Raw genomic sequence first — 14331 nt, 5'->3', positions numbered from 1 at the left:
TGTCACAAAAGTGGCGTAAGGGCCTTGTAAATCTGCCCCACAGTATCAATTGTGTGGTTTCACTGCCCACCACCTTCGACAAAAGTTGGTAAGCGGTGCTACAAGCTGCAAGAAACGTGCTGATCCCTTTGCATCCATGCACCACTAACCAGCTGAACAAAATCCATATGTAATCAGTAGGACTGAGACAGCTCCTCACCCACCAAAACAACACCAACAGCATTGACCTAAAATATAGCCCTTAACCAGATCGATGCTATGCATTTTCCCCTCCTGTGCTGGGATTTGATCATTCCCATGTTTCATGACGAGCTGGGCTCGTCATGAGCGTGCGAGGAGGCTACCTCATGACGAGCCCAGCTCGTCATGAGCGTGGAAGGGGTTAAGTGCCACTACTGAACACAAGATTCAACAAAAGAGGTCTTTTGTACAGTCTTACAATCTGTGATTTAAGACCCATCTTCAACTTGCTGCGCCCTGTCCCTGTTCGAGCCTTACCTTTGTAACTGTAACCGTGATTATGGGATGCTGCCACGATTCTATGCCTGGTGATGTGTATTGTATCTGGGCTGTATTTCCCCATGGAATAGTGCTAAACTGCTTTTTTGCCCTTTACTAGAAATTAAAACAAAGGTTTAAAAAATATAATTTTATAGCTCATGTTGTGTTTTTACATGCTTGTTGCATTCCTGAATTGATTGTATGTCATTTTACATCACACTGCAATATTCTTACATGATTGTGTTAATGGGGGACTATTGACATTTGACATGGAGGTTCTACATTTGGGAGACACATTTTGTATCAGGAAAGGTAGGGGCATATTTGCAACAGGCAGCGATAATTATCGCTGACTTTCTATACCTCTATCGCTGGAATATTTCGCCAGGCTAGCGTTGTATTAACAACGTTTAGCGCCATAGCGATGAATATTCCAGCAATATCTCCCTTTTCCATGGAACATCGCTGGTCTTTCAGCAATGTTCCATGTAAAACGGCGATATGGTTGATTATAGGACCCTGTGGTCGTATCACATGAATCTACCTCCCATGTTAGGTATGGCTTAGTCAGGGATTTAACAGACGATTAAAATAATTGCTTCCCCGCGTTGTAAATATCACGAAGCTGCCTTTGCGATATTTACCCATATTGTTTCCACAGACTCGCCTACTTTGCATCTCATTAGTGATGCGAAGTTAGGCGTGCTGGAAACGGGAGCAAAATCAGCAAAACACGCGATAGCGTGTCTTTGCTGATAAGGCGATAAAATTATCGCCGCTTTTCGGCCGCAAAGGCGGCGATAATTCTATATCACCGCCTTGTTAATATGCCCCTGAGTTCTTCTCTTGAAGTGCAGCATATCCATTGGATATTTAGCGTTTCCATGAGATATTTTGAGAAACACGAGGTTACGCAATGCACATGGTAGTCGGCCTTGATTGTCTACATCAGTTCTGTGAGCCTCAATGAACATCTTCAATAAATAGAACTTTCCTGTAGACAAGTCAACCAGCCACAATGGCTTTATTTCTGAGCAACAGAGACAGTTCTCAGGAGGTACATTTATGGTATTGGAAACCCTGATGTAGGAAGTTGATTGCCCAGTTGGGAAAATTCTCCAACCACCATGCAAATCTTGCACCTAAGGAGGCAAGCACTGTTTCTCTAAGGCAGTCTTGTCTACCTCCTCGTAAGGTGGGACTGGAGCTGGAGGCAATTTCGGAGAAAGCGTGTTAGGGGTTAGCAGTACCAGCATACACTTACATCAGGAAATCACCCAGACCAATTTTGTTAAATGAAAAGGTATTTTATAATTTAATAAATAAAATAAGGACAAACCTGAATCGCTCACTGGATGGAAGGTTATAGCTATTAAAATTAGAGTTCCATTCCACATGGCTTCTCCATTCTGCATGGACCCTCAATGAAAGTTCCTGCACAGTACTCTCCAGTGGCCAATGGAGGTTTCTTGTCCCCCCTGCACTACTCCCAGCTACAGACTGCCTTCAGCTTTCAGTCAGGCCGGAGAGGCTGGATGAGAGTGAGTCGCCTTGTGCAGGGGGTCACAGTTCATAGCTTCCAAAGTTCAGAGCACCAGTGGCAGTGTCTCTGGCTTGCATCTCCACGACAGGCGGAGTCTGTCTGGTCTTTCATACTCTCCCACAACCAGTAGAGAGTACCCTCCACCTCTTTGCCAGCTCCCAGGTCAGTCTTTGGTGTTGACGCCAAAATCCTCGCTTTTATCTGGAGGGTCCCATTTCCAGAAACAAGTTCACAGTTATAGTAAGTCAGCTTCCCCACTTACTTTCCAGTTCCAAAAATGATTCTTAAGCAAGTCCAGTTCCTGAGTAGACTGGTTACAACTGGTCAACTGGTCTGCTTCACAAGATGAGTCCTTGGATGCTCCTTACAGGTCCGGTTGAGCCGACTGGGGGATCAGCCGACAATGAACCTTCTGTAGAACTCAACACAACTGTCTTGGTCGACGCGAGTCACACTCCCACCCACAGTTCAGCAGACTCGGTCCGCTTCCACGACCTGCACCACACAGGTCTGCAGGTCCAATTGTCCAGCTCCTCTCAGACTTCCAGCTGTGGTCCAGTTCCGGCTCTACGGCTTTCAGGTCCTACACAAGCTCTCCCAGCACACTTCAGAGGGTGGGTTTCTGAGCCTCTCAGGCAAACCACTGGCAGCAGAAGAATGTCTCCACTCTAATCCAACGCTTTGACCTGCAACACCAATTGATATATCACCTAGGAGAGGTGGAGGCACCCTTATTGTAATCCCCACATCCACAATGTACAACAGTCTGTCTCTGATGGCAAATACCCCACTAAATAAGGGGGGAAAGGGGCATGGGCTGCTTAAAAAAAAAAAAAATTAACTTACCTTGCCGCCGCCGTCGCTGGGTCCCATGCCTTCTCTCCTGCTTGCCTGTGTCCGACTCCAGGCCGGAACAGGAAATAGACAGCCAGGCTCCCATCCCTAAGCCAATCACAAAGCTCCAATGGAGCGTTGTGATAGGTCTGAGAGCCGTGACCCGTGCTCAGCCACGGGCTAGAGGGTGGGCATGTTCTCCATGCAGGCTGTAACACAGCCTGCATGGAGAACAGGGGAGTGCGCATGAATGTTTTGGTCGGCCTGAGAGGGCCGACCAAACAGTCTTTGCGTACAGGATCTACCACTCCTCCCTTGCAGCTCAGCCCGCCCCCTCACACACAGCTGCAGCAGGAGGGCAAAATAAAATTATAATAACATTCCTTTATTATCATTTTATTTTTTCCTTTCTTTGCTGCTCCTGGGAGTGGTGTGACACTCCTTCGCCTTAGCAGAGGAGCCACCACTGGTTAGTTCAATCTTTTAAAAGGCTACACTAGTAAAGTTCAACACCTGGGCCGCCCTTTTTTACTTCATTTACATTGGCTCCCTCCCACTAAATACAGAAGCTGGTCTTAAATAAACTGGTTTGGTAATCTCTGATTTTAGGCTAGATGAAGGTTATACAGCATATATTTAAGTGAAAATGGAATCAGCTTCATTCCTTATAAATTGTATACTAAATTTGTATTATGTTTGAGCATGACGCTCTATTGTGCACACGGTTTAAGATAAGCTTTTTTATTATAATTGTAGAAAGATAACAATATATATATTGTATCTTTTTCAGGGGGTCTCTACTCTGTAAAGATTGAATTGTCCTGAGGATGGCCTTAAGTATGTAACGACTACAAGGCCGAAACATCGACTTTCTTGTCCATTTCTTTTAAATTTAAATAATTTTTGACATTTGAATCATTGCCTCATATTATTCAAGATTCATTGTTAACTATTGATTTAAGAGTGGACTACAACACAAGTGGAAGTGAAGAGCAATTCATTTATTTCTTGTCCATTTGTTTCTAATGAAATCTTATTTTTTGTAACAGTACCCTTTTAAACAAGTTTATATAAAGAGAATTTGTCAAAACTCTAAAATCCGTGTAGCTTTCCGTTTGTAGTATTTTGATTACTGTATTCCAATTCATGGAAAAATCATAATATAGGCAGGTAAAGATTCATTTTAGTTGATCTAAAAGTGAAAAAATTTGAGAGATCAACCTCCTGCAAATCAATTGTTGAATAAATTCCCTCAATAGAGGACAAGCTGAAAAAATAATATCTCCTTGCTAGGACGGAAAGATCCCTTTTTCAGTGAGGGATGCACAACCCTATCCTGTGTGCCCCAGCCGCATGGATATCTGGATCCGTGGTACTGATTTTTGGTCATGGGTGAATAAGGACAATGCATCTGTGCGATGACCTAGGCCTGTCTCGTGGTAATGCAGTCTTCTCAGGCTGGGAGAGATTGCACCAAGTGCTACCCCCTTAAAGGTAGAGGGCTACAGCCCTAATCTGGAGTTATGTTACATCGATTTGTATAGCGCACAAATCACCAGAGAGCGTATCCAGGCGCTTGATCAGATGTGTAGTTGTGAGTTCCGCAAGGTGCTTATACGAAGAGCCAGGTCTTCGGCTTCTTACGGAGCTCAAGAAGTGAGAAGGGGGCTCTGATGTGTTGGGGGAGGTCTTTCCATGTGTTTGGTACCATGTAGGAGAATGAGCGATCTCCTGTTTTGCTTTTGCGGATGCGGGGAATGTGTGAGAGTGAGGTGGAGCATAGGTGTCTGGTGGGTTGGTGAAAGTTTATTGGGCTGTTCTGATATTTTGGTCATGTGTCATGTAGGGCTCTGTGTGTGTGAGAAGTTTGAATTGACTTCGATTGTGAATGGGTAACTAGTGAAGCTTCTTGAGATGCGGTGCGATGTATGTGCGGCATGGGGGGTCGAGTATGATTCTTGCAGCTGTGTTCTGGATGGTCTGGAGTCTGTGTAGGAGTTGTTTGAAGATTCTAGTGTACAGATTGTTGCTGTAGTACAGCAGGACTATGGCAACACACTCTACGCCGGTGAAGAGTGCTTGTGTAACGGTCCTTCTGCTGTTCTGAGGCAACCATTTAAAGATCGTTTGCACCATACGCAGGAAATGGAAGCAGGAGGTGCACAATGTGTTGAGTTGAGCCTTCATGTTGAGCTTGTCATCTAGGATGATCCCTAGATTTCTTGCGTGGTCTGTGGGGGTGGGTGTTGATCATAGCTCTGACAGCCATCAGGTAGGAGTACCATGGGGAGGTCTTGTTGCCCTAGACCAGTACTTCTCTCTTATTGCAGTAGAGCTGTAGGCAGTTGGTTCGCATGCAGTCTGCTGCCATGGACATGCAGTTGGTGAAGCTGGTCCTGGTGGTGGTTGTCTTGTCCGCCAGGCAGAGGATGAGTCTGGTGTCATCAGCATAGGAGATGACAGTGATGTCTTGAGATCTGATGATGTTTGGCGTGCAGTGTCATGTATAGGTTGAAAAGGGTGGGGCTAAGGGACGATCCCTGCAGGACTCCGCATATTAATCTCTTGGACTCTGATGTGAAGGGTGAAAATGTGACCCTTTGGGTTCTTTCCTAGAGGTAGGAACAGATCCATCTCAGAGCAGATCCCTGTGTGCCACCCTCGTGGAGTCTTCTGATGTTGGTTTTGTGGGAGACAGTGTTAAAGGCAGCGGAGAGGTCAAGTGTTGCTGTTTCTCCTCAGTCCAGGATTATTAGAATGTCATCAGCGACCGCGATGAGTGCTGTTTCAGAGCTGTTGTTCTTTCTGAATCCTGATTGAGTGTTTTCCAGAAGATGGTGACAGTTGATGTGGATTGTGAGTTGCTTAGTGATGGCCTTCTAAATCACTTTCGCTGGATAGGGGAGCAGGGAGATGGGTCTGACATTGCTCCGTTGCTTTGGGTCGGCTATGGGGTTATTGAGAATGGCGTTGATTTTTGCAAGTTTCCATTCATCTGGATAAGTGGTGGACGTGATGGAGGTGGTGATGATGTGGGTGTAGGAAACAGTGTTTTTATTGCACTAGCCTACTAGGTACTAAACAAGTCCCTAAGGGCAGCAACTAAAATTGTGCCACCCTAAGGGACCCCTTACCAAGCACCTGCAAGATGGCCATTTCAGGCTGCATGTCTTGGTGCAGACAAAAGTGAAAACACAACATGTCACACATTCCTGTGCGCCATGTCGCTAACACTGCATGTGATGTATGTTAGTCACATCTACATCAGGTCTAACAGCTCTAAGGCAGGGTGCTGAATCTTACATTTGAGGGTATACCTGCATGAGCAGATATGCCTCTGTGCTGGTCAGTCCTATTGCTGACAGTGCAAGTGGACAGGGAAGCCCTTTTAAGGCATGTGCTGGACACCGGTGAAAACGAGTTCTCCAGCTACATGATGAATTCACAGAAAATAAGGATGTTTGACATAAAACATCTTGTATTGATAAACCCACACTGATGCCAGTTTTTGCTTTACCAAAACATGCACCCAGAGGGCACCTTAGAGGTCTGCCCTGAAAACCTACAAGCTTCTGGAGTATTTGTGGACTGGTTTCTGCCAGCCTGCCACCTGAGATATTGTTCTGACCTCCTAGGGTAAGAGCCTTTGCTCTCAGGAGACCCAGAACAAATTCCTGTGCAGGAAGAGGATGTAGCACCCCCTCCCACAGGATGACCTGTTGATTAGCCTTACTGCGGAAGCAAGCCTCAAAGGGATGCCACCTTTGAAATTCAAATTTGGATCCCCCTCACAGGAGAGGAAGCCAACCCCTTTGTCTAGAAACTCCAAAAGAAAAGACTCTGAGGCCTCCGGAACTGTCAAAACCTGACCCCTGAAGCCACCACTGCACCAGTCGCTTCCTTCATGAGTTGATGTGAGACACCGGTGTCAACAAGGTCCCCCAGTCCCCCAGAGCTCGAGTCCATTGTGGTTTCACTCCTCGTGGACTCCCCTTTGACGCCTGCAGCCTCTGCATGCAAGCCCCTTTGACCCCGACAGCTCCCAGTAAGGAAACCCGACGTCTAAAGACACCTCTGCATCTGTTGCGCCTCGGCTGTGGAGAAGAGGAGTCCAGGTGCCCCTACATCCCCAAGCATCACAAGCCTTGAACCCTACTGCTGGATCACCCCGACTGGCCTTCCAGCCAGAGCCTGCGGCTTCTATTCTCAAGGAACGATTTACATAGAAACCTATTGGGCTATCAATGTTGTTTTGCACCCAGCCACCCTCCTGCGTCTGGGTGCAAAACAGCAAACTGGGGTCTACTGATGGTGCTGCCTAGGACCTTGACCACCACTCACCGATACTCCTGGAGATTGGTCTTGGAAGTCGCTGTACTATACCTGTTTGCAGAACTTGCTCTTGCTTCCATAGGATAACATTCAAAAACTCACAAATTGCACTGTGTCCACTTTTTAAAGTGAAAAGAATTTATATTTAAAAACGTACTTGCCACAACGATTTTTCTCTGATGCCTAAACATATATAAAGATACTTGCTCTTTTAAAAAAATGATGTGGATCTCCTTCTTGAGTCGTGTGTGTCATTTATGAATCATTATGTGTATTTGCAAGTGTCCCGCACTCCTCTGTGTTAAGTCTAAGGCTGCTCGACCACACTATCACCTAATAGAGCACTTTGGGATTGCACAGCAAGCCCCTGTCCACTCATAAGGGAACCCCTGGACTCTTTACAAAGTATATCAGATTTTGGATATATCACACTAAGAGCCAGCTTCCTACAGTATCAGGGTGGTGCTGACTGGTGATGTTCCCATGTTGTAGATGTAGTGGGGGAATGGGTCAGTTCGGACCCCGGAGTGCATGGTCCACATGATTGCAGCAGTGTTGTTTATGGTGAGGGTAGCCCATTCAGTCGGGTGGCCTTCTTGGTTGGTGGTGGGAAGCTAGTGATCCAGCGGCGTACCAACAACAGATACTCCAATCCCATATACTTGATAGAGCGCGCGGGTCACCTGACCAATAATTTCGCCACGTCTGGCTTCGGGCCCATATATTTCAAATCACCATATACATTGATCAGATGACCTCACGGTCTGCTATCAGATATTTGTGAGTTCCTTTCGTTATTCCTCAGAGTACCCGACTTACCATCCACCGACATGGGTACCTATGACCACAATGGATCAGGGAGCTAGCTGTAAAAGGAAAGGCAGCAAAATACAAACCCAACAAATAACATTCAATACCTTTTGTAAAATGACCACGGACAACTGGAAGTTTTAAAGTCTTTATCTAATTTAGTAAAATTCAGAAATCATCAAGTTCACAGTAATTAAGCAATCGATAATCAGAATAACAGAAAGTACATAGCTGAATAGCAAATAAGTCAGAGCAACCATTTATAAACTAATGGAACCAGGACACATTTCAAATGAAGGATCAGGAATTAGAACGTTTAAGATGAATTACTAAAGATGGGATAGGTTTTGATTAGGACTGGTATTCTAGAATTATCTCAAGGGAATGAGACAGGAGTTCGGGGCATTTATACAACTATAGGAGAGTCTATGAAGAGAGACACGCTATGTTTAAGGCAAAAGTTCTTTAGACAATTTAAGTAAGGAGGTTCTAGACCATATCAGGAAATGACAAACTGCAATGCAAAATATAATTTCTAACAGGTAGGGTAACATAGGAACACGTTATGAAATAAATGCAAATGACTTTATGATTCAATGGTTGCGGCAAAAGCATGGAAAATTAACATATGCAAAGGTATGTCTTTATTAAAGCAAAAGACAGAAAAATAGAAAGGTGCAGTTTTCAGGAGATTCAGAGTGATATTTACCTAGACTGGTGTGGAAACCAAACCCTGGCCACGGGTCAGTTAAGGACAGGAAACCCTCAAGGAAGGATACCCCTCAAAGGACAGCAGGTGCAGAATGGACACCCAGGACAGGACAGGAAGACCAGATTAGGATCAGGACAGGACCCTCAGGACAGGACCCCTCAGGACAGGACCGGCACCCACAGTTCGGAAGCAACGCCTGCGCTCCACCCTCTCTGCAGCTATCGATCACGACCCCGATTGGGTCAGCGAACTCCCAGCAAAGTGCTCCGCCAGCACTTTAAGGTTTAGTAAAACCTTAGTCTATGGTCAATTTCGGACAGAGTACTCCGCAGTGCTCTGTATCTTCAGTCACCTATTGAGTGCGTTGGGTCAGTGACAGGTCAGCTAAACCAGACAAGTCGGACAATTTCCCTAGGTGAACCCAGGGTAGTTATACTGTTTTGGGACGGTGTACCACCCCCCAATGTTGCAAAGTGTCAGAATCCCTCAATTTGGATTGGTCCTAAGGTAGGCTTTGGGTAACACACCAATCAGAATAGACTATTTGGAGGCCTAATTTACATCTCTGGGTACCGCCCAGCGAGATTGGGGTTCCCATGAGAAAGCCGCACAGAATACAATGAAGAGAATACATTTTCGTTACATTTGAGCATAATCATGATGCTTCTGCTGGGTGAGGTGTCCCTTTCCCAGGGTGGCTCTGGCATCAACCTTCTCTGGCCTGAGTTCAATGCCATAGCAACTTCTGGCGAGTCTGCGCAGAAATACCCTCCAAGATGGACTCCCCAGCCCAGCACCCCTCCGAGTCGAGGATACATGAAAAGTAAGCGAGAACAAATTAATACATAGAAATAAATGTATGTAAACACATCATTGGTTTTGTACTTTAAACTTATCATTATAAAAATATACTATGCAGTTTAAATGTTAGCAACATATACACTGTAACAAGAGCATCACCACGTTATTCACGAAAGCTGTGTATTACGCATGCGCACCCTTTCCCACCAAAACTTATAACTACGTCAGGTCACGTGAGTGTGACTGACGCATGCGCAGAAGCCATTTACTAAGCGGCGGCCATATTTTAGAGACATGGATTAGTTGTATTAGAAATACACGTACACAAGCTTCCTCTACCTCGTTCGAATATAAAAAATAAAAGATTAGTAAGACGTACAAATTTATTAAATGATTACACACGGGCGAGGTTCATGACTCGAGCAAGTCGCGATGCGATGCTTGCTCTATCATACTCACCTGGGCCCATAAACACACACAATTGAGTAAACCGCTGGAGTCAAAGTTTATGATTTTTCCACCCTTCCAGATTGATTATTCCTTACTCTTAACCAACCTTTCACTGATCAAAAAGTTCTTTCCTCTGGTCGATGGACCATTAGTTGAACTAGTTGATGGTGAAAATCTACTTAATTCTAACTCTTATATCTTAAAGTAAATAACCACAGACTCAGGTAAGTTTTAAGTCTTTATCTAAATTAATTGCATGTGAACCACTTCAAAGTACAATACAGTCACTGTCACTCATAGAGAGAAGATTCAATTAATCAAATCATCAACACATACTTCAGACTTGCAATGACTTATGCTCAGAAAGGAGAGGACAGAGAGAAAAGAACATCTGCAAATTCACTAATTTATAATTACCTAGGATGGTGTGAAGACCAACCCCCTGGCTAAAGGGCTGGTAGGGGTCCCCCGGGATAGTTCAGGAGAAAAAGACTTCAGGACAGGATTCAGGACAGGATAGATGACCTCTCGAACACCGACGATCCCGTCGCACCCCTCTCTGACACTCTCTTCCTCCTCGAGATTCTTCTGCGTTCTTCTTTCTAACCCAATTAAGTTAAAATGATAGGTTCTACATTCGGTTCTTCAGCATCTTACAGCATCTTTCCCAGCATCACCCGCGACACCGACAGCATCCCAAGCTCTGCAGCATTCAGCATCATTATCTCTCTAACTAAAATCTACCTCAAATATACCTTTTCGTTCCTCATGTACCACCCAATATAGTTTCAATATTGTAAAACTAATAATTCTGATTGGTCAGGCAAGGGGGGGGGGATCATCACACCATGCTTAAATATCACTCTTTTTAGTTAGCTCTTTGTTAACAAACCCATCCCCTTAATTTTTATTCCTATTTTATTTTCCCACCTGCATTCACATTACATCTGTAACAAATGTTTAACTTTAATATGTGGTCTCCTTCATTCAGGTCTTTCACTGCCGGTTCTCAGGCTTCGGGCAGACTCTGGCCTTGTACTCTTCTTGACCCACAAGTCATTCTTCCGGGATAATTTTCAGTTGTCATGCGCGAAACCCACATGACTCAGCTGACTTCAGACATACACGAGAGGCCCAAATGCGCACTAGTGACAAAGTCAGAAAAGACAGATGTTACTTTTAAAAATAAATGGTTTCACTGTACACCACCCATCTCTACTCTAACCCCCTCTACTTATTAATACTTTGCCTGCATTAGCATTAGTTAAATAGCTCTATTTCGTTTCAGCTAAGCAGGTGCAATGCACGCAAGTCTTCAAAACTTCGTGTTAGTGCCTTTTGCTCATGCGCAAGAATTTCCCTCCAAGCTTTAATACGTCATATTACGTAGATGCAGTTGACGAATGCACAGTAAAGATTTCCCTGTTAAAGCGGTTTTATTCATTTGTTCGAATGGTCATCGTTAGTAAACACATACACAAGCTTCACTAACCCTCGTTTTTATGTGGTGCGCATTAGTTTTACACAAAACGTAATTAATTAGCATGTTAGGGAGTTAAATGAGAGTATTGCTTCCGAGCAAGTCTCCTTTTTACGAGTCCTTGCTTCATCACTAGCAATGAGTTCTCTGGTGTTGGGTTGGTGTGAAAAATTGCTTAAGATAATTGTGATTTTGCTGTGGAAGAAATTGGATAGGTTGTCACAGAGTTGTTGGGAGGCCGCGATGTTGTTGACAGTGGCTAGGGGCGTGGTGAAATCCTTAACGATCGGAAACAAAACTCCTTGCAGTTGTTGGAGCTTCCTAAGATGTGGACCACTAGTACTTTTTTCTTGGTGTCTCTTATTTGCTGGTAATAGCATCTGAGTGTAGCCTTGTAGGTAGTTCTGTCTGTGGTGTCATGCCTGGCTCCCCATTTCCTTTCTAGCTGTTTACAGTGTTGGTTGGTGTCTTAGAGGTCTTCTGTGTTCCAGCTGGCATGCTTTTTGATCTACTATGCTTGTTAGATTTGATAGGTGTAAGGGAGTCCACGCTGTTCTAGATCCAGTTGTCAAGGTAGCAGATGTCTTTATAAAGGTTGTTTGTCGAGCTAGGTTGATCCACGCTGAGGGCGCTGAGCCAGTCAGCTTTGTGATTTTGTCCAAACTGCGGCTTGGAATGATGAACCTGGGTGGGGTGTTGACAAGAGGTGTATTGATTTGGAAGTGGATGAAGGAGTGGTCGGTCCATGTGAGATGTGTGGTGGAGTTATATTTGATGCTGTCACTTGCGGTGATGATGGGGTCCAGAGTGTGCCCTGCTGTGTTTGTTGGTTCTGGGACGAGAAGGGTGAGTCCGATGTTGCTCAAGCTTTGGTGGGGTGCTGTGGAGCAGGGTTTGTTTCCATCTTTCAGGTGAAATTTGAGCACATCAAGGAGAATATAGACTCTGAAGTCGATGGTGAGCAGTGTGATGAAGTTTGTGATGAGGTTGGTAAAAGCTGCTCATGGTCCAGGTGGTCAGTAGGCGAGGGTTCCGTTCAGGGTGAAGTTTTTAGAGATTTTCAGCTTGAAGTGCAGTGTTCCATGAAAGGGGTGGAATCTATGGATGTTGTGCATTTGATGGATTCCTTGCAGATGATAGTGAGTCCTCCTCCTGTTCACGGTGCACGTGCAAAAGGATGCAGATAGGCTCGCCTGTGGCACTTCAGTGGCCCGCCCGCTGCACGCATCCGCTCAGCGTCCATTTGCAGCTGCCATCAAGTAGGTCATGGAAGGGGCGAGGACTGCAGGGTGTCGTTATGTCATTTCCTGGGCTGATGGATGATGGGAAATGAAGTCCTCTTGCTTGGCTTCTTCATTTAAAGACAGTTTTGGCATGAAAACCAGTAAGGTCACTTCCTGTCCAAATGGGCAATGGGAAGTTCAGTGATGTCACTGCCTGTGTAGGTGGATGATGGGAGATCCAGTGGTGTCACTTCCTGTGCTGATGGGTGATTTGCGTGAAGGGTCATGAGCACAGTGGTAGCAGCCTACCCATTATTGGGTTAAATTCATTCACTAATGTGAACAGGCTTTTTTACCTGTACCATGGGAGTGGGGCCCACTGGCGCATTCATGTAAAGTTCTGTGGCTGTGTACTTAACCCACTCGTGCCCTGCAAGGATTGATTGTAGTGCTAGACAGCACCTGATACTTGTGTCTGTGCTTGGACAACACGTGATACATGCATTTGCATGCTGGGTTACATGTGTGTGTACATAACATGGAGTCCTGTAGGTTCCATTTTGGAAGCAAAGGGCCTGGAGAAGCTGGACAGGTGAAGACTGCAACCCACAGACAGAAGATGTGTACAAGTAACATTCCCGAGGGCTGGGTTGGGACACACACTGAAGGGAGAGGAGCAGAGCATACTCAGTGCATTTCAACGGGCTTTGGATTCCAGGTACAGATACTGCTCAGGGGGCCTGTGCGTATTGTCAGGGGTTGGTGGGACTGATAAGGTTGGCACTACCTGGGAATCTGATAGAGAGGAAGGCTTAATCTTTAAAACATTTATGGGTATATTTTAGTGGAGGATGACAGCCAGGTGTTATCCCTAGTTACTATCTTGGCCTATGTTTTGGGTCACTCAGAACTGGAGACACTCCTGCTGTGGCAGACTTTCCCTCTGTGCAGAGGAGAGAGCACTTCAAAGGAGCTGCCATCCCCAAGGCAAATAATGCCAGATACTAAATCACTTATGCATCTGAGTTTGTATTATAAAGGTGGAAGAATGAGCCCCTTAATTTGTTGAACAGCACCATCCCACTGGGAGAAAGATGATTGCCGAAATGTGTTTCCTGCGGGAACCAGGACTGGGGATTTAGGTTTGCCAGTCTCCCTGCTAGGTGAGGGAACATCACCCAAGGAGTCAAGGCCACTTGCCCTCAGCCTGGAGCACCAATCCTCTGCTTGCCTGCCAAGACCAAAGCACCCTGTAAGGAGAAGCAAAGTGCCTAGAGGCCGTCTGTCTGATTAGACCCGCACTGCACCCTTTGAGGAAACTGATTGGTAATGCAGAGACAACAGACAGCTTGGGGCTACATCTTTGGGATGGGAAGCATACACTCGGATGGAAGCTCTCGCCAGACTAGCATCAAAAGATTCATGGGCTTTCTTGGAGTTTGCCAGGCCAGCATCAACAACTTCTGGCTGGAAACCCTCAATTTGCACAACTGTCCTTGCATATCGACATGTTCCCGTTAGAAACCTAACAAACATCAGATCCGAAGTGACCCTCAGCAGAAGCTCACAACAAGCTACACACAGTCAATACATTTTCAAGACTTGAGACATGTCAGCCACCACACAGCCAAATAAATCAAAGCAA

This window comes from Lissotriton helveticus, chromosome 11, assembly GCF_964261635.1.
Source record: "Lissotriton helveticus chromosome 11, aLisHel1.1, whole genome shotgun sequence".
Classification (NCBI taxonomy): domain Eukaryota; kingdom Metazoa; phylum Chordata; class Amphibia; order Caudata; family Salamandridae; genus Lissotriton; species Lissotriton helveticus.
The sequence above is the reverse complement of the archived record's forward strand: the minus strand, read 5'-3'. Positions refer to the sequence as shown.